Here is a 24936-nt window from a genome sequence, read left to right on the forward strand (position 1 = left end):
TTTACAAATGAATTTCAGAGTGGTTAAGTGAGTTGCCTGTGGTCACGAAGATAAGAAATCACCGAGATTAGATTTGAACTCAGGTTCTCTTACTCCATATACAGCATTCTTTCAACTTAATTGTACCTAACTTCCCTTTCTTGCCCCATTAGGGATTTCTCATCCCTGAATTTGTCTAGAGTAGAGAGGGAAGCTAAGTGGCATAGTGGATAGAGGGCTAGGCTGACCTGAATTCAAATTCAACCCCAGATATGTAATAGCAGTGTAACTCTGGGTAAATCACTTAATCCTGTTTGCTTCTGTTTCTTCATCTATCAAATAAACCGGAGAAGGAAATAGCAAACCAATCCAATGTCTTTGCCAAGAAAACCTCAAATGGGGTCAATGAAGAGTTATACGTGACTGAAACAATTGAATAACAACAACAAAAATCAGTACGGTACGGGAAGTCGTGGAATGAATGAAATGAATCAAGGTCTAAACTTGATCTTTCAAAAAGCATTTAAGTGCCTTCTATGTGCCTGCATTACAGGGATGAGGACTTTAGAATCAAAAGGGAGAAAATGGCCACTTGCCCTACCACCACCGCTCCCACAGGCCTTAAGTGCCTCATTGTCTGCTATTTGGGAGAAAAGAAGCCAAACTACTTTCCTAGGCATCATCTCACAGGCACCACTCATAGAGGGAGCTGAGGCTGCCCAGGAGGGAGAAGCTGATTGGTCAAAGTCATGAACACCAGGCATCCCTGCTGGGTCTCCAGGCAGCCAGGTCACTGTTTCCATCAGTGGGCTCTCCATGCAAGTAAGAAAGAACCCCATCCCCTTCCCACAGGGGGAACTGCTGAACTGCGAGCCCCCATTCAACCTAGTGGCTTACTTTGTTTCATTTGAAAGGAAGTATGAAGCTTGAAGACATCAGCTGTTTGTGTTAGAGGCTGTATGATATCTTAGAAAGAATAATAGACTTAAAAAAAATTAGCACACCTGAGCTCAAGTCCTGGTTTGTCATTTATAAACTATATAACCTTAGACAGGTTATTTGACCTCTTATTTCATCCTCTAGAAAATAGGAATAATAGTTGTGTTATGTGCCCTACAAAAGTATTGGGAAAACTTTTTTCTTTTAACTTTTTTTTTTAAAAGCATTTTCTAATCATATAACCATATGTTGATATCATCCATTATTCCTTTATTATTATTTAAGGCTTGGGAATGAGGGATAGTGGGACAGTTAGGCTATGCTGTGACCACATAGCCATAGACTGGGGGATATAGGTCCCAATAGTATTCAGATTTTAAGAGGATTTGTAAGGCTAGTAGAAAGCAGTCCTCTGCTGAATTCAGAAAGAAATGATGCCAGTAATCCATACATAATGAGTGGTGGCATATTGATTTAATCTTAAAATCTAATATTATTTGTTTTATCCTATTTTTATTTTGTTAAATAAAATATTTCCTAATTACATTTTAATCTGGTTCCCACCCATTTGGGATGCAGTCTCTACAGGTCATGTGTTTGTTACCTCTGGCCTAGATGATTGTAATAGTCTCCGAATGGGTCTTCCTTCTTTCAGATTTTTTCCTCTCCAATCTTCTTGAGAGTGGGGGTTGTTTTCCTTCTTTTTATTTGTGTCTCTAGTGCCTTGCACAGTGCCTGGGACAATTTGTATGACTCTTTGTGACACTATTTGGGGTTTTCTTAGCAAAGATACTGGTGTTCCAGGTTTGCCATTTCCTTTTCCAGTTCATTTTAGAGATGAGGAAACTGAGGCAAACTGAGTTAAGTGACTTTCCCAGAGTCACACAGCTAATAAATGTCTGTGGGCTGGCTTTGAACTCAGAAAGATGGGTCTTCCTGACTTCAAAACTTGGTGCTCTATTCACTGAACTACCTCTCCTCCCCAACATACCTGGAATGTAGCACGCACTTAACAGTTCTTTGTTGATTAATTAATCCATTCATCTGCCAAATCATCTTTCAGAGGCTCAACTCAGCCCTTGTTCAGAGACTTCCAACATAAAATACAAACTTCTAAGATCTTCATTTCAGTCCCTCCATAATCTGGTTCTTGTCTACTTTTCTAGCCTTATTTCATCCTGTGCTTGAGACTGACTGGACTGCTAGCTTTCTTCAATAGGCAAGAGCCTATCTTCGACATCAGTACCTCTCCACAGGACATTTCCCATGCCTGGGATGCACTCTCATTCATTATCTCTGTCTACCTGATCCTTAGCTTCCTTCAGGACTTAGCTCAGGCCCTTTCTTTTCCAGTAAACCTCCTCTGACCTTCTTCCCCAACAATTGTTAGTGCTCCCTCTAGGCATATGCTAGAGCCAGCTGAACCAGCTTGAGAGCAGATTGTTAAATTTTCAGTGTGAGCATTTACACTTTGGAAATCAACATATGCTACAAATCAGGGCTCAATTTGTTGATTAGCTAGATTTAAGAAAGTGATGGAGAAAATGTTAATAATACAGATTAAACTTAAAAGTGTATAATGTGGACATACCTAAGTGGATGAGTAGATGGAGAGCCAGCCTAGAGATGAGAGATCCTGGGTTCAAATCTGGCCTTAAGAAATTTTCTGGCAGTGTGATCCTGGACAAGTCACTTAATCCTCATTGCCTAGCCCATACCACTCTTCTACCTTGGAACCAATACACAGTATTGATTCTAAATTGTTTGAAGAGAAAAAGTATACAATGCATAATTTTTCCCTTGAAGAATTGGTTGTTAAACATCTATGAACATACCTCTGAATCTCTCTCTCCTTAAATTTCTTTGTATTATATTTTTCTATGTAAGTATGCATTCCCCCAGTAGACTGTATATTCCATGAACGTATTGTTTGATTTTGTCTTTGTATTCCACAGGGCCAAGCACTGTACCATATATGTCAAAGGCCCTTAAATGAATGAATGTTATATTAGAGTAGGGGTGTCAAACTTATGACCAGCCAGGGTGAACCAGATTAAAATACAATTTGGAAATGTTTAGCAATTATAAAAAGCTACTTAAATATAATCATATTTATTATATAATACATTGTGTAATAATTTTAATAATATATAATAATTATTATATAGTATAAGTGATATTAATTTGTGGTTTTCTAAGTCACTATGTGGTTTGGGTTTGATACCTTTGTATTGGAACACCAGAGTAGGAATCATATCTAGTTTTTGGTCCCTGCTCTGCTACTTATGGCTTTTGACAAATTATTCCACTAATTTGGATCTCATTTTTATCAGACTTGAGAATTGGGCTCCCTAATTTCTAATGTCCTTTCCAGTTAAAAATCCTCTGATATCCTATAATGTCTTTTCTACTCAAGGGAATTAGAATGGAGAAAGAAAGGAATAGAGTTAGGGACAGGATTCAGGTTCCTATGCTTGCAGTTTACTTGGATCCTTTTTTTCCCCCCATTTTTTAAGCTAAATCTTTTTTATTTAAATTTTTCATTTTTTCTACTTGAAAATTTTTATTTGATCAATTAATTTAGAATGTTTTTCTGTGGATTCATGATTCGTGTTCTTTCCTTCCCCTCCTCGTACCCCCCTCCCATAACCAATGAGTGATTCCACTATGTTTTATATTTGTCATTGATCAAGACCCATTTCCATTTTATTAATATTTGCATTAAGGTGATCGCTTAGAGTCGGCATTCCCCAATCATATCCCCATTGACCCATGTGATTGGATCCTTATTTTTTTGGAGAAGGCAGGTTGAGCTAGAGTGTACCAAGAATCAATTAGTCATAGAGTGAATGCTTTTTATTTGTATCAATATTGATTTCAATGACTAAAGAACTAGAACAAACAGATCTAAGTTCTGGGAATGGTCAAGAGAAGGAGGTGTTTGGAATGTCGGTGAGGAAGGAATATCAAGGCATATTTTGAATTCAGAATCACTGGTAGAATTTGGAGCCTACTTTGAGGGTGAACTCTGCTAGGGCTCCCTAGAATAATTGGCTTGGAGTTGGAAGAATCAAAGGGATAACTCATAAAACAGGGCATCACTCACTTGTAGTGACAACTGAAGGGAAATGCCCAGATATAGGTGTGTCAGAGCCCCTACTTGGGGTGCCAGAGCATCCTTGGACAGAGCTAGCAAGGCAAGAGGGAGATGGTAGCTTTCTAGAGAAGCAGAGAGAGAACTCTGTGGAAAAATTCCTTCTCTGTGCTCAGTAGAATAACTAGCAAAAGCCTACTAATAGAGAATGACTCCAAACGTCATTTTTTTCCATTCCTCCATACCCAACAAAAATCATTTTCTGATGGCCATGCCAATGAATATATCAGCACACCTTTACAAAACACATACTATATGGTATAAGCGTTCCATGTAACTAAAAAATCCCAAACACTCCTTTTTTAAGTGCTTCTCTTTCTGAGGTGGGGATTTTATTCCTTTGAACTGGACAAATGTGGGGAGCTCTGTGGATCAAGCTAGGTAGATCAGCAGCTAGGTGGAATCAGGGAGACCTGAGATCAAATTTAGCCTCATTCACTTCCTAGCTGGGTGACCTTTGGGAAGTCATATAAGCTCTTTTTGTCCCAGTTACAGGGATAAGAATAGCACCTACCTCCTAGGATTGTTGAGAAGACCAGATGAATTATTATTTGTAAAAAAAAAAACATTTTGTAAAGCATCCAGCACATAATAAGTGCCGAATAAAGATTATTATCATAATTATAATACCTAATATATAACATATTGATATATAACATACAATGACAATATTATCATTATTAGTTAGCAGACCTGACAAGCATCTGTGCCTATGATGGGCCTTTATGGTTTATCACCTTCATTGTTGAGCCTGAAACACATCACAGTGAAAAGTGTGTCAGGATTTGGGACCACCAGGCTGACATGGTTCAGTGTCTCCCCGCTGTGCCCGACCCCCCGAAACTTTCATGAATTCTCTCTCCCCAGTTCTGGTGAGCCAGGCCAGTCCCCAGGCTGCAGGCTGGCACTCTCAGAGGCTGTTTATTGTTGGGCCGCATTTGGGTTTTGTTGCCGCACTTGGATGTTCTGTTTTGGTACAGCAAAGACTTTGAGGAGATAAACAGAGATCATTTTACACCTTTTCTATTATGACAAATACATATTGCGAAACATTGCCGCTTTCCAAATGTTTGTGTTGCAGAGTGGTGAGGAATTAACAGCTATGCAGCTCCCTCAGAAGCATGTACTTCATTTACACATCAGAATTTTTTTTGCACTGTTCAGTAAAATAAAACTGAGAAGAAGAAGAAAAAAAAACACCCCGCACCCCCCCACCCCCAACTCTCAGCAGACTCCTTGTGTTCTATATCAGGAGTGTCTTAAATTAGTAAGCAGTTCTTTTAGTCCTGATAAACTGATAAATACCATTAATGGCTTAATTTATACTCTGAGCTTGAAATTTGACACACGGACAGTATCTTGGCTCAGGAAACATAACTGGTTGTGTGCCAGAGGTTTTAATGACCGATCAGTAATATAAATTGCTGCATCACTGAACAGAAATAGCTTCTCTGTGACATTTGATCTGGAAACTTCTCTGGCCAGGCAGCAGTTAATAAATTTTAAAATAATTACTCCCTTTATTCAAAGTCAAACTAATTAGGAGTAGGTTTTACAAATCATAATGTTGTTCGAACCACTGTATGTTGCCATTCGGGACCCAAGCGGGAGAATCAGGCCCCTGGACAACAGAGCAGATCGGGTGGCATTAATTAGAGGACACGGGAGATGCCCCGGCGGCTGCAGGGGGAGGGGAGGGAGTGCTCAGCCGGACCATGGGGATGGAGTAGGACAATTGCATTTTGGAAGACCTCTGGAAGGGCCTGTAAGATCCCTTTGGTTTATCATCTTTCACCCATAGAAATGTATACAACAGATTTAGTATTGAGGTTGCCCCTTTAGAGGAGGGGATATTCTTGGTATATGAAAAGGTGCCAAAGTAGATCATTTTTTTTTAACATTTATTAATATTCATTTTTAACATGGTTACATGATTCATGCTCCACCTTTCCCCTTCAAAGTAGATCATTTTTTGAGGCTGTCCATGGGGATATTTTCTTCTTGGAGATCCTTGCAGATAGGAGAAACAACCCCTACTCTTCTGCTGGGAAGCATCTGGACCTGGAATCAGGAAGAACCTGGGTTCAAATTCAGCCTCAGATAGCTGTGGGGGACCCTAAGGCAAGTCATTTAACCTCTGCCTTCCTTGGTTTCTTCAACTATAAAATGGGGATAATAATAACACTTTCCTCCCAGGGGCGTTGTGAGGATCAAATGAGATATAATTTTTTTTTTTAATATCCTTTAGCACAATTCCCGGCACATAGTAGACACTCCATAAATGTTTCATTTTTTTCTCATCTTCCTGTTTTCTTCTCCTCCCCCCTATCTCTCCTTTCCTGCCTCCCTCTTTTGATTGTGGGTAAAATCAGTTCATATAGAGACAAATGAATAGATAGGAAGAAGGCCCCTGTAGCATCAGGACATTTCTTTTTTCTTTCTTTTTTAAAATTTTCTTTTGATTTCTGTTCTTTTGCTGGAATTATTTCATCTAATGTTTTATTCTGTACCTATAAGAAACTTACATTCTGTTTTATCTTAAATTTGTTTTGAAATTGCTAATCATTGAATATAAAATTTGTACTATATTTTTACTTTGTTGCTTCATGACCTTGTAAGTCATTCATAATTGACAGATGATCATAGCCCTCACAAAAAACAAATCACTCAGAAATAAAAGATTCTTAACCTTTTCCATCATGGACTCCTTTGCATTTTGGTAATGCCTGTGATCTCCATCTCAGAATGATATTTTTCATTTTATAAAATAAAATGCATAGAATTACAAAGAAAAACCCAACTAAACAAGTATAATTGTAGAAAAAAAATTTTTTTTAAGTTTATAGACCCCAGGTGAAGAATCCCCTGAATTAGAAGATCTTGTCAGTTGTGTGGAGAGAGGGAAAGGTGAGATGATTTAAAAGACATATTTGGCATATGAACTTATAAGGATGGTAATACTGATCCCACAGGACTTGGGGCCAGAGGGTGAGATGCAGCCTCCTTAGTGATCCATTAAAGGATTGAATTATTGTTGAAGGCTTTCAGTGGAACCCATTCCTCCAACCAAGTTGTGAGCAACAGCTCCCCCCATATCCCCCAGAGCTCAAGGGAACAAATCACGAGTGGAATGCCCAGCTGCTCCTTTTTCTTCCAGTTGTTGGGGTGGCTACAGCAGGGGGGTTCTCAAGGCAGAATCCCCATAGAGATTCTGCCCTCTCACCAAGGCATACATTCCAAACATGCCATCTTGTGAGTATGGGCCAAACAAGGCCCCCAGGAGGTAGAAGTACCACATGCTCTCTGGAAAGGCCAAGACTGAAGGAAGAAATGCAAAACAAGGAAATTCAAGGCCCTCTGAATATCCCTGATGACCTTGAAAGACCTCTTGAAGCAGAGTTGGCAGATTCGTTTGAAAGTCCAGGGACCAGAATGTTTGAGGATGCCAATGCAAGGCTGTTCTCTTGCCCACCATCTCTAGAGGCAACTTGGGCTCCAGGGACAGAAAAGATGGGTGGTTTAGCAGAATTTGAGATAATCAGGTTTTCTGTCTCTTCCTCAAGCATCATGCATAGGCTTTTCAGTTAAGCATTAAGAATGGACTTGATGAGCTAAGGAATTAATGGTTCCCTGCCAGGGGTTAAGCTCACCTGTACTGCTGCTGCCAGGGGAACCATGGGCAGAAGACCGAGGTTTTTGCATCAGCTTTCAACTCAAGCTAAGTCAAGGCAATCAGTATTTATTAAACACTTATTATATTCCAGGAATACAAAGCAAGGCAGCAACAAGCCCTGTCCTAGGCTCCCTGCACCTCAGCTGTGAATATCTCTACTTTTTCCCTAAATTACCTTGTATTAATTTGTAAATACTTTTAATTTACATAAATGTGAACATGTTATTTCCCCTTCAGGGGCAGGGAAGGAAGTAAAATTTTCAAGATATGGACTATTCCTTTTTTGGCTTAGAACTTCTAGTTCCTAGTACAGTGCCTGAATTTATAGGCACTTAATGAATGCTTGTTGATTGATTGATGATGAATGTTCTAAAACCAAGGCTGATATCCTGACAAATGCCATTTCTCCCACCTTTGTGGATTTAAGTTCGAGCTCTGTTTTGTCTCCAGGTCTTTTGGGGGAGAAGTTGGGGTAGAAGAGAGAATCATCTTTGGTGGTGATTCTCTCAGAGACACTGTCCCCAGAGCCCCAGGGTTTTGACTCTGTGTGATATTTAGTGCTGGGCTTTGTGTAGCAGCGGAATATTAAGGACTTGTCTCTTTCCTGATTAAAGATTTGGTTTTATGGCTACTTTAGTGGTTCTTTGTTTTTCCAAGTTGACACTATGTACCATATTCCTACACAGTTAAGATGCTAGCTTAGATTCATGCCTCTTTTTCCTCCTCTCCCTTCCCCACCCAGCCCAGAACAAATCAGCTCTTTTAGTCTCATGGGAGAAAGAAGTTTATTATGCAACCAGTAGGATTCTTCTTAGACTTGGGTTTTTCAAATTGAGTCTCCATTTTGCAGATTGGGCCCAGAGAGAGTAATTGGCTCATTCACATTCTCTTGAGAGCCATGAAAAGATCTGGATCTAGAATCCAGTTATTCTGATTCTTGGATCAGAGCTCTCTTACTAGGACCCAAAGTAATTCTTTCATCTTCTGTAAAATGAGAGGGGTTGGCCTAGAATTAGATAATCTGTCAGCTTCCTCCTTTCTCTACCATTCTGTGTTTGTAGCTGATCACAAAACCAGATTTTTTCAGTGACCTGAGAAGAAGCTGTTTTTGTTTCCAAATTCCAGGGTTGTAGAGGGAATCATTCAACTAAATTAAGGTTCTTATCTACCTTCTATTGGATAGACCCGTGTCCAGAAATGGTGACAGCATTATGATTTACTCTGTTCTGCAGCAGCAGAGCAGAGGCCAAGGACCACCCCTGCTCCCCTCTCTTTTCCATCCTAATGGAGCCTGGAAGGATTCGAGGGGTGGACTGGGCACACTAGTGTGGCCCCAGCTCTTTCCCCACCCCCAACACATGCACACCACAGTGGCGCATTCATCCTTCTCTGAAGGAGTGAAGTGTTAACAACGGTACCCACAGCCTTCATACCGGCTGCCTGCCGTGTTGGCCCTCCTCACACTTTAGACATGTTAATGATGCTTGAAAAAGGCCTCCAAAAAGTCTTTGCATCTGAACTTCAGGGTGGAAAAATGAAGTCCTTGTGCTTCCTCCCCCTATCTCCGCTTGAGGGGTGGTGGTGGTGACGAGAGATAGGAGAGAGGGAGGCAGTTTTCAGGAGAGGACATCAGCTGCAGGACAGTGCTCAGTGCACCCAGAGGCGTGCCTGTAGGCCCTGTTGCTCAGAGGCCTTGAAGAGGAGGATGGACTGGGCACCGAGGAGTGGATTCAGGGTGTTCAGCTGAGCTGGCCCAGGTCCTACAGCAATAGGAAACTCAGCAACTGTTTTGGCTCATCTTCCCAGCATTGGCCGCCTGGTGCCTGATCCTAGAGGGGGTAGGAGCAGGGAGAAAGGAAATAACTTAACCTTCTTAAAATTGTACAAGAAAAGAAAAGTATCCTTGAGGGCCTGTTCAAGGGGTGTAATGGAATCAGGAGAGTGGGGAGGGCTAGTAAAGGAGGAAAGACAGCAAGGTAGACCAGTGGCCTAGACTGGATGGATTCTGGATAGGTTGGAGTGACCTGGCCATTTAAAACATAATAGCCTTTGACTTTTTATAAATATCAGAGGTGATTTGTCTAGGATTTCTCTTGATGTGCCAAGGAATTTAACACGAGAAAGCTTGAGATGGAGAAATGTCGCAAAACGTCACAGACTCTTGGGAAACAGAATCATGTGCTGCTGATATTTGTACAGTCAATTCACTAGCATAGCTTTACTCCTGACCTAATTTCATGCTGTTACTATAAAAGCATGTTTGAAGCCTAATATAGAGTTTTATTTTCCTAGCACATGTTTTTCAGCCCTGTTGGAGCGGCTCGTTGAGGACTGGGAAGGGTCAACCCAGTTGTTGCCTGCTATGCCAGGCGAGTCACCTTTCTCCATTGTGAACCACCCAGCAACCCTTTGGCCCCCTTCTCTCTCTCCCTTCCAAAGCTAAATTTCTGGGTTCCATATTGTCAGTCTGATTTCAGAGATCCCAAATCTCTCTTTGTCCTATTGTGGAGGGGACTTTGGAGAAGGGATCTTAATTGGTTTGGAGATAGGAAAGATTGGGAGAGAAAAGGATTAAAATGAATAGTTGGTTTGCCTCTTAAAAGGAACTTGGTAATGTTTGTGGTCACAAATTCAAAAGAGTGTAGAAGAAATTCAAAATGGATCTTATCAAGAAGAACATTGGACTGGAACTCAGGAAACTCCTAAGTTCTAGAAGTCTTTGCCCTGACTTGCTACTAACTAACTGTGACCTTGGCCAAGTCATTAACTTCTTCACATTATTCTGTTGTTGTTCAGTTGTTTTTCAGTCATGTCTGACTTTTTGTGACCCTATTTGGGGTTTTCTTGGCAAAAATACTAGACTAGCTTGCCATTACCTTTTCCAGCTTGTTTTACAGAAGAGGAAACTGAGGCCAAAAGGGTTAAATTATTTGCTTAGAGTCATATGGCTAGTAAGGGTCTGAGGTTAAATTTGAACTCAAGAGAAATGAGTCTTCCTGACTCCAAGCCCACTACTCTTTCCACTGCTCTACTTAGCTGCCTGTTCAGACTATAGCTTTTTCACTTGTACAATAAAAGGGTGATAGAATGATCAATCTCTAAGGTCCCTTTGAGTATAACTGTTTGAGTGGACTGTGCCATGTGTGCATTAAACCATGCCCAGTCTCAGTTCTCTTATCTATGAAATGAGGGAGCAAAACTTGGTGATTTCTGATATTTCTTTTAAGCCTGAAGCAATGACTCTGGTCACCTCTGCTACTTATTATCCATCTGATGTTAGGCAAACGATTCTACTTTTTTGCTGCCTCAGTTTCCTTATCTGTAACATGAGAGGTTTGGACTAAGATCTCTAACGTATCTTCATTCTTAATTTCTAGGCATAGCCCAGGTTTCTACTACTTTATTTGTGGTTTCTATTTTTTTAAAATTTCTAGTAATTTCTTTTCTTAGGGTCTTTGGTATCCAGCTTTTTCCCCTCTATGAAGTAACAGGATCAAAGGATCATAAATTTAGAATTGGAAAAGCTATTCAAGGTCTTCAAGGCCAACCTCTACATTACAGATGAGAAAACTGAGATCAAAACAAGCTTCTTATCAGACCTGCCCAGGGTTACATAGTAAATATGATTCAGTTTCAAATCTCCCTGACTCAAAGTCCAGTGCTCAACCCACTATACAGCCTTTCCCATTTCATTACATTTTTAATCTTTGTTCCTGGTGTACAGTAAGTGATCAATAAAGACTTGTTAATTAATTGCCTGACCATGCTACTCCATTACTCAGACATCTTCAAGGGCTCCCTATTGCTGCTAAGGTAAACTACAAACTCTTCATTATGGTGTTGAAAGCCCTTTGTCATTTGGTTTCAACGTACCTTTCCAGACTTATTTCATTTTATTCTACTTCATATAATTTACATTCTAGTCAGACTGCCTAATTAGCTGTACCATGTCTGCCCTTTCTGCCATCTCTTTATTCCCCAACATTACACCATCTTCCCTTCATTCCCTTAATCCCCATTCTCAGCTACTACCCAGCCTCCTGTCTTCTCATTTACAGACTCTTACTGCTTCCTCGTCTCCCCTCATTCTCTTAATCTAGTCGACAACTCCCACCCCATCTGCATCCCCTTCTTCCCAATCCCCAGCTACCATCCTGACTCCCATTCTGTCTTTTCTTTTCAATTCCCCCATCCCCTCCGATGGGAGTCGTCAATCCTCAGCTATATTCCTCCATTTCCCCCTTTCTTCTACCCCAGCTTCCTCTCCATCCCCTCTTCCCCCCCCCTGCAATAACACCCACCACCGCTGCCCTTGATGACAAGAAAGGAGTTAATAAAAACCAATGTGTAACTGAAACTTGAAAAGCTATAAATCGCCTTGTTTTTTCTAGGATGTTGGTAGCATTTTGATTTAATAGTTGGACAAACACAAGGGCCTATTTTATTCAGAGTTTACAGGCCTCAAGGCTGTTATTCCTCCAAATTTAATAGCGTTGAAATTGCAGGGTTTGTTATAATTTGCCTATCGCTTTCTGCTCTACCATTGATGTTTATTGTCAGCGGGATGGAATCTCAATCCGACTCACTTAGATAACATGTCTGTTAAACATTTAGATAATTGTACCATCATTAACTTGTCACATTATTTTAGAGATTCAAAACAGTACCAGGGTAAGTAGAGGTACTGGAAAGGGGTGGGGGGAAAGAGCTCGCAAGCATGCACACACACACACACACACACACACACACACACACACACACACACACACACACACACACACACCCCTCTCTCTCTCTCTCTCAGTTCAGCAACCAGAAGAGGAGAGGTCGTTGATTGAATCCTGGGTATCTCTCTACAGATGCATCATCCCCAGGCCTTTGCAAGACCAGAGATGTCATGCTCTTCTGTAGCAGTGTAAGAAATGAGAACTGCCTGATTAGGACAACCTAGGGGAGACAGCCCAGGTGGGGGAGGAAGCCAGATCTGGAAGGCTGGTTCCCTGTTTCTGCTTTCACTCACTGAATGGAGGATGTGTATAGATGTGTGTGGGTAGATGGGTAGATAAATATGTAGGCAGATAGATAGATACCTAAGCAGATAGATTAGTAGGCAGATAGATACATAGATAGGTAGGCAGATAGGTAGATGGCTGGATAGATAGACAGACAGATGGATGGATAGATAGATAGATAGATAGATAGATAGATAGACAGACAGACAGACAGACACATTCAGATGGACAGACAGATATAGATAGATTCATAGATACATAGATACATAGATGATACATAGATAGGCATATGGATAGATGAGGGAAGAGAGAAACAGAGACAGGGACAGAGATAGAGACAGAGACATGGATATGGGAATCCTTGATTTCACCTGCTTCTTGTCTCTGAAAGGGTGTTCTCATTTAAACCCTTCATTTTGTAGATAAGGCCTAGAGAGGGTAAGGTCACTGAACCAAGGTCACAAAGCCAGAGGTACTACAGAATATTCAAGTTGTAAGGGACCTAGAGGTCATGTACTTACTATATGACCCTCATCTAGCCCTGTCTTAAGTTTTCTGTTTCTGTTTTTAAAGAAAAAACCATAGGACATTTTAAGATGAGATTTGTTTGAGAGAATGTTGGATTTAGAACCAAATGACCTGGTTTCAAATTCTGACTATATCATTTATTACCTGTGTGATCATAAAGCTAGTCCTTTAACTATTTTGAGATTCCATTTATTCAGCTATAAATCAGGGGAATTAGACTAGATTACATCAAAGGGTCTCTTATAGTGTTAAATCAATGGATCTATAATCCTAGAGAAGAGAAGAGGGGAGGGAAAAGAGTATAAATTCTCACAAGCACAGATGACTCAGTTTACAACTTGCACAGTGATCAAATGTCCAGTAAAGAACTTAACCAAGTCAAGAACTGCCTTCAGGTTGTGATTTGACATTGTACAGAGGTTGAAGCTGTCTTTCTCTACCAAAGATAGAGAAAAGCGAAATGGTCAAGGAGGCAGATTTTAATTAGATAGATATGACTTAGGAACCTCCCCATTGCCTAGAGGCAAGAGGAGTTTGGGAGAGCCTGGCTGGCCTGGGAGAGACCAAGAGATGCTAAACATCATCATCTCTCCCCAAAATGATTCTTCCACCTCATTCAAGGCTCACTTATCTTTCTGGGGAGCCCTAAGAAACAAATTCAACAATTCATCCAGAGCCAACATTCCTTTGTACAAAGAGCTTTGCTAATTGGTGAAGATACAAAGACAAAACCAATACAATTCATGCTCTCAAGGATCTTCATAATATATCTCCTTTAAATTTTCTCCTCTCCTTTTCCCATTCCTAGTTATCACCTTAGTTCAGGCTGCCAATATCTCTCTTGCAATGTCCATCTAATTGGGCTCCTTCCCATTTCATTCCCTCCTCTGCTTAGCTGCCAAAGTACTTTTTCCAAAGGATTAGGTTTTACTTTATCACTCCCCTCTCTACTAAACTTTAGTGACTCCCTGTGACCTCTAGGATAAAAAAAATAAACTACACTGACTTTTTTGGGGGTGGGGTTGGTCATTTTTTAGTCACATCTGACTCTTCAGGTGAGTCCTTTCAGGGTTTTTTTGTTTCATCCATTTATTTATTTATTTGTTTGTTTGTCCGTTCGTTCATTCATTCATTCATTCATTCATTCATTTGTTTATTTATTTATTTATTGCCAAAGATGGTGGAGTAGTTTGCCATTTCCTTCTGCAGCTCATTTGAAAGATGAGGAAACTGAGGCAAACAGGGTTAAGTGACTTGCCCAGGGTCACCCAGCTAGTTAAGTATCTGAAGCCAGATTTGAACTCGGGAAGATAAGACTCCAGGCCCAGCACTTCATCCACTGTGTCACCTCACTACCCCTCTGGAATTTAAAGGTCTTCTTCACTTGGCCCCTTTCTGCCTTCCTGGTCTTCTTAGACTTAGCTCCTCTCCATGCACTCTATAATCTGCTATTTCTGGAATTCAGTACTCCATGTCCATCTCTGCTTTACACTGGCTGTCCTGAAGTGCTCTCTCATTTCACCTCCACCTCATAGTTTTCTTGACTTCCTTCCAAACTCAGCTTAAATCCCAACTTCTGAAGGAGGCCTTGCTCAGGTTCTCTGCCTTCCAATGCCTCCCTCCTCCTCCCCCTCTGGAAATTACCTTCAGTCTGTTCTATGTGTATCTTGGGCATAACCAGTTGTTTATATGGAATCACTTATATTATTATAATCACTTATATCTGCGAGGACAGGCATTGTTTCCATCTCCGGTGTCTGGCATTTAATAAATGCTTACTGATTAGTAACCTTAATATAAATACTTTGTTCTTGATGTTCAGTTGTTTTTCAGTCTCATCTGACTCTTCGTGACTCCATTTGGGGGGTTTTCTTGGCAAAGATACCAGAGTGGTGTGCCATTTCTTTCTTCAGCTCATTTGACAAATGAGGAACCAAAACAGACAGGGAGGATTAAATGATTTGCCTGGGATCATACAGCTATTAGGTGTCTGAGGCCAGACTTGAATTCAGGTCTTCTTGAATTCAGGTCTTAAACTCTTATCCACTAAGCCACCTAACTGCCCTTATACTACAAAAACAGGATGTTTTATTTCCCGTTTCTGCTGAATAGTGGAACATATACACAGACAAGCAGATAGATGTCCATTTTTTTTAAACCTTTACCTTTCTTTAGAATCAATACTATCAGGGCCAGCTGGGTAGCGCAGTGGATAGAGAGCCAGGCCTAGAGATGGGAGGTCCTAGGTTCAAATCTGGCCTCAGACACTTCCCAGCTGTGTGATCCTGAGCAAGTCACTTGACCCCCATTGCCCACCCTTACCACTCTTCTGCCTAAGAGCCAATACACAGAAGTTAAGGGCCAAAACAAATAAATAAATAAAAATAGAATCAATACTATCTATATATTAGTTCCAAAGTAGAAGAAGAGTAGCAAGTATTTGGCAATGGGGCCACTCATTTAGGAAGTGTCTAAGGCAAGATCTGAAATCAGGATCTCCTATCTCCATCCATTGAGCCACCTAACTGTCCCCCTGCCCCAAATAGATAGCAATTTGAGGGTGAGAATGAACTGGAAGAACTGGGAGGATCAGAGAAGGCTTCACTGAAGAAAGCATGGCTAAGTGGAGCCTTAAAGGAAGAAAAGTATTTTTAGGGGCAAAGATGAAGAAGGAAATGCATCCCAGGAATGGGATCCCTGGCTCACCCCTGATGGTTATCATCTGTAAGACTCTAGAACACTTACATAACCTTCTGGACCTCAGTTTCCTCATATGTAAAATTAAGAGGTTGACCTTCACAGTAGCTCCCAGTTCTGCCTCTGTGATGTCTCTCACCTTACCGATGAGCTACCTTCAGACTGTACTGCTGTTCATCCCAGTTCTGTCCCTTTGCTTTACTAAGACTCAGCAGCAAATGCAGGGCATGACTCTCTTCTGGCTTCATCAGGGGCTATTGCTCTGTGGGCACAGTGGGCCCCAGGGAATGGAATATGTGAAAAATTCTAAAATCATGGGGTTAACATTTCCCTGACTGTACCGTAAATAATGCATACTCGAGGGGGGTAGGGGTGGGACAAACAATGTAAATATTTTATAGACTGTAGGCTAAATAATGTATATATTTAGAAAAGCAACTTAAATATTTCATACATAGTAGTGCAGGTTCCCAGTTTAGAGTCTAAGTTAAGTTGCTGAGACCCCCAGCTGGGTCCTGGGCTCTGGAGATGGGAGGAGTGGCTTGATGTACTTGGGGCATGCTTTGGAGACAGGACAAGTGAATGAGGATGGATGTGGAAGAAAGTACAGTTAAAATTCCCTTTATCTAAAACTCAGACAACTGGAAAATTCTAAAAGCTTTTCCCCCTGTTTTGGCACATTCCGGGTTCTTATAAGTAAGAGACAAATTATAAGTAAACAAGCTGACATCAGGGATTTGTTTTAAAAAGCAACTTTTCAGAAGATGCTTCAGCACAGTCTCTTATTATCTTCTTCAGTTACAGGACTGGATCATGAATGAACAAATGAATGAATGAAAAAACATTGATTGCTTTTTATGTACCAGGCAGCTAGGTGGTGCCATGGATTGAACAATGGGCCTGGAGTCAGGAAAACCTGAGTTCAAATCCAGCCTCAGATACATACTAGCTGTGTGACCCTGGGCAAGTCACTTAACTCCATTTGCCTCAGCTTCCTTATCTGTCAAATGAGTTGGAGAAGGAAATGGCAAACCATTTCAGTATCTTTGGCAAGAAAACCTCAAAATGGGGTCATGAATAGTTGTATACGACTGAAACGATTAACAACATGTGCCAAGAGCTGTGCTAAGTTCTAGGGATACAAATACATGCAATAAGACAGTTCCTGCCATGAAGGAGTTTACCAAATGATGGAGGAAGATGGTGCATGATGGGGAGGAGGTAGAAAAGGAAGACCTAGATGTCTGCATGGTTTGGAACTGACCCGTAAGAGATATGGAGGCCTAGTTGTATCCAAGATAAGGTGAAAGCCCACAGTCCTAGGAACGACAATGAGAATTGATGCCTCTGAAGTTCTCCATAGTGATGAACTTTTGCTCATTATACTTCATCATAGAGTATTTTATCATATTTTTGATTATTTGAAAACTGCTATTCCTTGGATGGAAATATAATTAACTCAAACACCCTATTCCCCAGTAAATGGAATTGGTATATTCCTAATTCCCATGGAATTTTCCCCTATTAGAACATTGTGGGATACACACTTGTCCTATCAATCTGATACTTGGGGTAGTGCCATTTTAGGCCCCAGAACATTTCAGTGCCCCAAACCTCAGGCCTGTACTTCCCTTCGGTAGACCTTAGAAGTAGAGATCTTGTGCCTCATGGGCCATTGTCTCCCCTTTTGGCTTGGAGGGCAACCCCAGGAGAAAACAAAGGTCACTAGCTCAGTGATGCCATGGTCCCACGCCTGCCACTCAGTTCTAGAACAATGGAGGCAAGGAGGGCGAGGAGCAGTTGTCCCTCATTCTTGCTGATCACTTATGGAGAGAAAATAAATGTAAATTCCCATAGAGGCGAAATGAATCTGACATCAAGGAGAGTTTGTAGACTCTTTGGTTCCAGAGACACTAATAAGAGTAGTTAACTGGGAAGAAGTGGAATGGGCTTCCTCAGAGAGCTTTGAGATCACATGTGAAGAGGGCTAGTATTCTTCAGAGGGGATGGTTTCTGAAGGACTGTGCCAGCTCAGTCAGAGAGATGCCTTTTTAGACGGAGGTATAAATATAGGACCTCTGTGATCTTTTCCATCTCTGGAATTGCCATGGTTCTTTCATCTGAGCTTTCCTTCATAAAAATATCATTCTCTATTTGTTTTCGCATACTTTGACTCCTCCTGCTGCCCCCAACTATTATCTCCCAAACTGCCCTGTTGGAGAACTTCTAGAACAGCGGTTCTTGAACCTGGGGTCTAGGAGCTAGTTTTTAAACATTATTGTGAGGCAGGATCTGGGCTCCAGAAAATGCCAAGAACCCCAAGTCTAAAGGCTATGTGAATAAAGTCAGTTTACTGAGTCTCATCCCATAATCACTCAACTTTGGGTTCTGTCAACAAAATAAACAGGGCCTACTGGACAGGTGCTGCTTACTAGGGTGCTGCCAGGTAAGCTCCTGGGATGAGATGAAGGGAACATTCTCTGCTTCTTTATCCATTCGTTCCCTTCAAATACTTCATCCTTCTGATTTTTAAAAAGCAGCCCCTTATATCTTGAACGATGTTTGGGCAAATTAATAGCCATGAAGGTGGACTGGATTCATTTAGATAGCAAGGGCCATCCTTGGGATCAGGTAGGTAGGTTGGAGATGATGATGATGATGATGATGATGATGATGATGATGATGATGATGAAGAAGAAGAAGAAGAAGAGAGAGAGAGAGAGAGAGAGAGAGAGGGAGAAGGAACTATCTAAAGTGTCACAATTGACTCTTAAAGTTAAGCAGCGATGGATGCAAAGACTTCCTCCTGGTAGAAGTAGGTCTGGGACAAAATAAGAGAAGGATTTGGGTGATTGTTGTTATTGTTGCCCTTTTATAGCTTTGGAATTTCCTTCACTCAACAGCAGAAGTAGTTCCATGGAGCATAAAGATTATAGGTTTGGGTCAGACCTAATACACTCCTTTCCCTGCACCCCCTCCCCCATATACGAAGATCCATTTCAGATTGGAAATGACTTTGTCTCCCAGTGCCCGTTGTCAGATAGGATGCACGTTCCCCCCAACCAAACAAATATAAAATGCTTCCAGCCTCTGCTGCCAATTTTCTATTACTGTTTCACAGGACTCCAGAGAGTTTTAAGATAGCAATTTGATTAAGCTTATGGGGAAGATCCCATCAGATAGTATTCTTTTTCTGCAGATAGAGATAATGTGCCCAAGTATTAAGTATGTTTTAAAGGTAATTATCTTTTCCATATTCATTTTAGTTACAGGAATCGAAAAGGGAAACTTTGCATCAGAACTGGGCCCACTGGGCCCAGGGGGCCAGGTTAACACTGGCTCCATTCCCATGGGGGAAAACACTCTGATTGTTCTGAGGGAGCAGGTGGCAAGTGCTTTTGAGTTTGAAGTGGTTTGAGGAGTGTGGGGGAAGATGAGGCCATATGGCTTTTCTTCTACTTCTCAGTCTGATCACATGGACTGATGAAGCTCCTAGGCCTCCCCTTCAGGGGCAAGGCCAACCTCCTTGCCCTCAGCTCTTCCAGCCTTTCTGGTGGTCTGTCCCACTGTGGGGGAGGCCTGGGTAGAGCTGCAGATGTAGTGAGCCTGGCATCCTTTTCAGGCTCTGCTAGGGGCACTCTTCTGTCTCCATTCTATCTCTTGGGTGACCTGATCAGTACCTCTGGGTTTAATTGTTAACCCTGTGTAGAAAACTCCCATTTTTATAGGTCTAGACTTAGTCTCTCCTGAAATCTCAGCTCCAAATCCACAACTGCCTGTTTCAGACTAGATGACTCACAGACTTAGCAAAATAGAACTCATTATCTTAAACGCTTCTCTTTGCCCCCCCAAACTTACCTCTCTTGTATACTTCCCTATTTCTGCTTTCCAGTTCATACCACCATCTTTTCGTTCTCCCAGGTTCATTTGCTGGCATCATCCTCAACTCCTTGTTTTCTCTTGACTCACATGTCTAATCAGTGGGCCAAATCTTGTTCTTTTTACTCTAGAAGATCTTTATTAACTATCTATTTTCTATTCACATAGGTACAGCCAATTGCTCTTATCACTCTACCTGGACTATCACAACTGCCTCTTTTTTTTTTTTTTTTTTTTTTTTTTTTAAACCCTTACCTTCTGTCTTGGAGTTAATACTGCATATTGGTTCCAAGGCAGAAGAGCAGAAAGGGCTAGGCAATGGGGGTTAAATGATTTGACCAGGGTCACACAGCTAGGAAGTGTCTGAGGCCAGATTTGAACCCAGGACCTCCTGACTGAGAATTCTACCATCTTAAGAACTTAAGAGTGGTAGATTTAGCAAGGATTTTAGAGATCTAGTTTGTCCCTTTTGTGTTATATAAGAGGAACTAGAGAGTCTTAGGGATTTATCAGAGACCATAGAGGTAGGGGCATAATAGTAGAGACAAGATTAGAATTTAGGTCTCCTTGTCACTAGGGGCCCCTGGCTATTGTTTCTAGACAGAATTGTGTTGATACTTTCTTATGAAGTTAATTGTTTCCTTTCTTAGACTCTCTAGATAAGGCCAGTCCTCAGTTAGTAAACATTTCTAGTGGTGACCCTGAAGGACTTTGGAGGTAATCTAATTCCAAATGTTTTGCACAGATGAGGAAACTAGTCAGAGGCAGTTAGGGTACACAGTGGAAAGAAGGACTCTCAAAGATGTGAGTTTGAATCCCAGACACTATCTATATGACTGGAAAAGTCATTTAACATCTCTCTCCCTTATTTGTAAAATGGGAGCAATAATAGCACCGACCTCCCAGGTTGTTGTATGATAAAATGAGATGATCATTTTTAATGTGCTTTGTTAACCCCTAAAGAGCTATGTAAACCCTAGCTATTTATTATTATTATTATTATTATTATTATTATTATTATTATTATTTAGCTTTTTGGCCATGTCCAACTCTTCATGACCCCATTTGGGGTTTTCTTGCTTTGCTTTGCCATTTCCTTCTACAGTTCATTTTACCAATGAGGAAACTGAGGCAAACAGGTTTTACTGGCTTGCCCAGGGTCACAGAGCTAGTAAGTGTCTAAAGTCAGATTTGAATTCAGGAAGATGAGTTTTCCTTTACTCCAGGCTGGACATTCTCTCCTGCCTGTTGTTGTTGTTGTTGTTGTTGTTGTGTTAAACAGAGAAAGCATATATCATTGATTCAAACTCTGATCCTCCAACTCTAGATCTACTTTTCCCATGGCACTACAGTGCTGGCCTCCATGTGAGAGAATTGAGAGGTAGGCAAATCTTGACTTTCCAGAGCCTGTTTCTAGTTTCAACTGTCAAATGAGGTGCTTCAATCTGTTGACTTCTAAAGTCCCTTTTGCCTTTACTGATATATTTTTTTGTGAAGTAGATAGAAAACTTGGTCCTTATATTCAAGGATCTCATAACCTCATTGGGGTGTCAAGAAATGCAATAAATACCTTTAATAAAAAAGAAGGTGGTGAGCATACATACAGAAAATGCCACAGGAATTCAGAGGTGGTGTGTTCCAGTGCCTCTCCTACCCTGTGCATTTAGAATCCTCCCTTTTATATAAGTGAATATCCTCAGCTGAAAATGCCCCAATAAAAATCCAACCTTTTCCCTTGCCCTGTCTCTATTTGAGATATCTTTGGAGTTAGACCAGACAAAATTTTCCCTTGTCTCTCTTTGTAAAGTCACTTATGCTAGCTCTAAGCTCTGATGATGTATCAATACACTATTAGAAATATATAGTATCGGAAGTCATTCCCAGAGAACTCATGATGAAAAAATACTGTTTACCAGAAAGAGAACTGATGAGCTCTGAGTGCAAAATAAAGTATATATTTTTTCATTTTTTAGAGTTTTTAAAAGTTTTTTTTGCCTTTATGAATAATATAGAAATATGTTTGTGTGTGTGTGTGTGTGTGTGTGTGTGATTTTTCTTGCCTTCTCAATGGGTGGGGGGAGTCAGGGGGTGAAGGATAGAATTTGGATCTCAAAACTTGAAAAGAATGTTAAAAATAAATAATTAAAATTACTGGGGAGGGGTGGTGAGAAGGAATTGATTCCAACTGTTACTTTCTAGGAGATCTTTTCTAGTCTTCTCTCTAGATAACCTACATTTACACTGTAAATATCTTGTCTATAATTATTTATAGGTTGTTTTACTATTAGAATGCTAGTTCCTTGAGAACTAGAGACTTTCTTTGTAATTGTAGAAGTTAGTCCAGCGTTTGGCACTTTGTAGTTAATAAATGCTGGTTTACTGGGGGGGGGGGGGGGGGGAATATATAGTATTGGCCACTTGTTGATATGATGCCAGCCAGTAGCACCTACCTAGGGGATTGTGGGCAAGAGGTGGAAAGGCCCAGATGTGGATAAATAGTATCATTGCCGACTTGGTTGAGGTCTCCCCTTCCTTTGACACCTTGGTTTCCCACTTTTCACATTGTTCTTTCCTTCTACCTGTGATATCCTCTATCGGCAGATATACAATATGGCAAAAAGTGCCCTGGAGTTGTATTTCTGGATTTGAATCCTGGATCCAACAGTTATCACCTATGTGACCCCAACAACTTGTGTTCACCTCTGATTCTCAGTGTTTAGATGTCAATATTAGCACTAACTGTATTACATGGCTGTCATGAAGAAAAAACTTTATTTAAAAAACTAACACCCTCCCTCCACCCTAAAAAATAAATGACCCTTGGAAGCTCAATAAATGGTCTTCCCCCCCAAAAAATACTAGATAATGGTTATAGTTATTTCCCAACATTAAGATTCGAAACTCTAAAATGCTCCAAAAGCATGAGCTAATTTTCCTTTTATTATTTTCACCAGCTAAAATGACAGCCATCCTCGCAATGTCCTTTTCAAATACCAACTCTTTCATGGAGCCTTCCTGATTTCACTCCTTCGAGCAAACTAGACATGATTGCATCCTCTTTGTCATTTTCACTGGATTTTGTTCTTCCTTTTTTGATCACAATAGATGCTTTTCTTACATTACAATTACCAATGTGTTCATCTTCTCTCACCAGCCTGTAAGCTCTTGGCTATTGCTATTAATAATACTAACTTACAAAGTGTTTTTCTCATAAATCTCTGAAGTATGAGTATAACCTGCTGCCATTCCTATTTTAAAGATGAAGCAATTGAGGATTAAAGAGACTGATTTGCTCATGGTCATGGAAATGTTAAGTGTCGAGCAAGGGGTTTTTACCTCTAAGACTTGCCCTTTTTTTCCATCTCTCTTAAACTATGCCATGCTATCTCTTTTAGGAAAGGGACTACCTTTTGTATCCTCTCAGTACCTCTCTTATAGTAGGAATAATAATACATGTACCAGTTCAAGCAACTGGATGGCTCTGTAGATAGAGCACCCGGCCTGAATTTAGGAAAACCTTAGTTCTAATCTGCCCTCAGATACATATTAAGTCACTTATCCCTGTTTGCCTCAGTTTCCTCATCTATAAAATAAGCTTGAAAAGAAATGGTAAACCGCAGTGTCTTTGCCAGGAAAACTCCAAATGGAATCAAGAAGAGTTGAACATGACTGAAAGGACTGAACAACGTGTGCCAGGCACTGTGCTCAGTGAGCATGTTACAATTATGATTTCATTTGATATTCACAACTGGTTTAGGAAATAGACACTAATTATCCCCATTTTATAGATGAAGAAGCTCTGACAAACAAAAGGTAAGTGACTTGCTTGCCCAAGTTCACATAGCAATTACGTGTCTGAGACAGGAATTGAACTCAGGTTTTCCTGACTTTATCCAGCTGCCTCGAACTCAGTGTTTGAATTAAATCATAGCATTTCTTAAGTCTCTTCTGCAGCAGCTTAAGCTGACTTTACAGATAAACCTTGCCCCTTCTGTGATGACCCTTTATAATGTGTATCTTAAATACATACACATAAGTATATGTGGGTTATCTTCTTCCTCTTTGGTTCAGTGGTTAGTGTGGTAGACTTATTATCACTATATTACCAATTACTATTATTATTACAATTAACCGTGTGATCCTGGGCAAGTCACTTAATATCTCTTGACACTCATCATATGTGCAATGGGAAAAAAAAATAAAAGCACCAACCTCTAGGGGTTATTGTGAGACTCAAATGAGATAATGAATGTAAAATACTTTAACCTATGGAGATGTGAGTTATTATTATCCTTATTATTCCCCCTTCCCTTTTTCTTCCCCTTTCCAAAATGAGAAATCAATGGTATCCAGGATTTTGGGAGGTATGTAGGGAGACAGCACAGAAATCCTAGCTAACTATGGTCAGAACTCTTTGCCTTCCCCAGAGCCTAGAGGGGCCTCTCTTTGGACCCAGCCACTGAGAGAAAGTCTATTGTTTCCCTGCCTGCCCTCTGACCTCCAGGCAGAGGCAAGCTGGCTGATTGTTGACATTTGGACCATCAGCCCTTGCAAAGCAACTCAGCTTTGCCAAGTGACTCCCCTCTCCGCTTTGGGGTGTTGACTGTCTCAAGTAGAAGACCTGGTACTAAGGTGGAGATGAGCAAAGACTAGTCTTCCTGGAAAGAGGAAAAAAATCCAACTCTTGCCTTCCAGAGTGGGGAGAGGTATAGACGTTCTTGGTGGTAGGGCAATTTTAGCTCTTACCATTTAGCTCTTTACCATATCCAACTTAAAAATAATTTACTCCTAATTCAGGGGCATTCCCTCCCCTCAGTGACTCTGGAAAGTCTGTATACCTCGGGGGTGCCTATATGTCTTCAGCCCCCTCCTTGAGTAGAGTTTGAGGGACTGTCTTTGCTTTCCTCACTATTCTGGCGACAGTATATGTGTGATTAATGTTTTGAGTTTATAGATAGACAAGTTATCTGAGATACTCCTCTGGTTCCCTCTTAGCAGAACTCTGCCTGGTCAGAGCTACTATTCTTCTTTAAAAAATCAATATGAGGTTCAGTTTTAGATAGAATGAAAAAGGA

General features: G+C 40.7%; 1 protein-coding gene across 2 annotated transcripts in view; it reads left to right on the forward strand.

Annotated features, from left to right (window-relative positions):
* The window catches only part of ZBTB16 (zinc finger and BTB domain containing 16), a 265114-nt gene that overhangs the window by 182242 nt on the left and 57936 nt on the right, over positions 1-24936 (forward strand). The gene's annotated exons all lie outside the window — the stretch shown is intronic.

The sequence above is a fragment of the Gracilinanus agilis genome, chromosome 3 (genome assembly GCF_016433145.1).
Source record: "Gracilinanus agilis isolate LMUSP501 chromosome 3, AgileGrace, whole genome shotgun sequence".
Lineage (NCBI taxonomy): Eukaryota > Metazoa > Chordata > Mammalia > Didelphimorphia > Didelphidae > Gracilinanus > Gracilinanus agilis.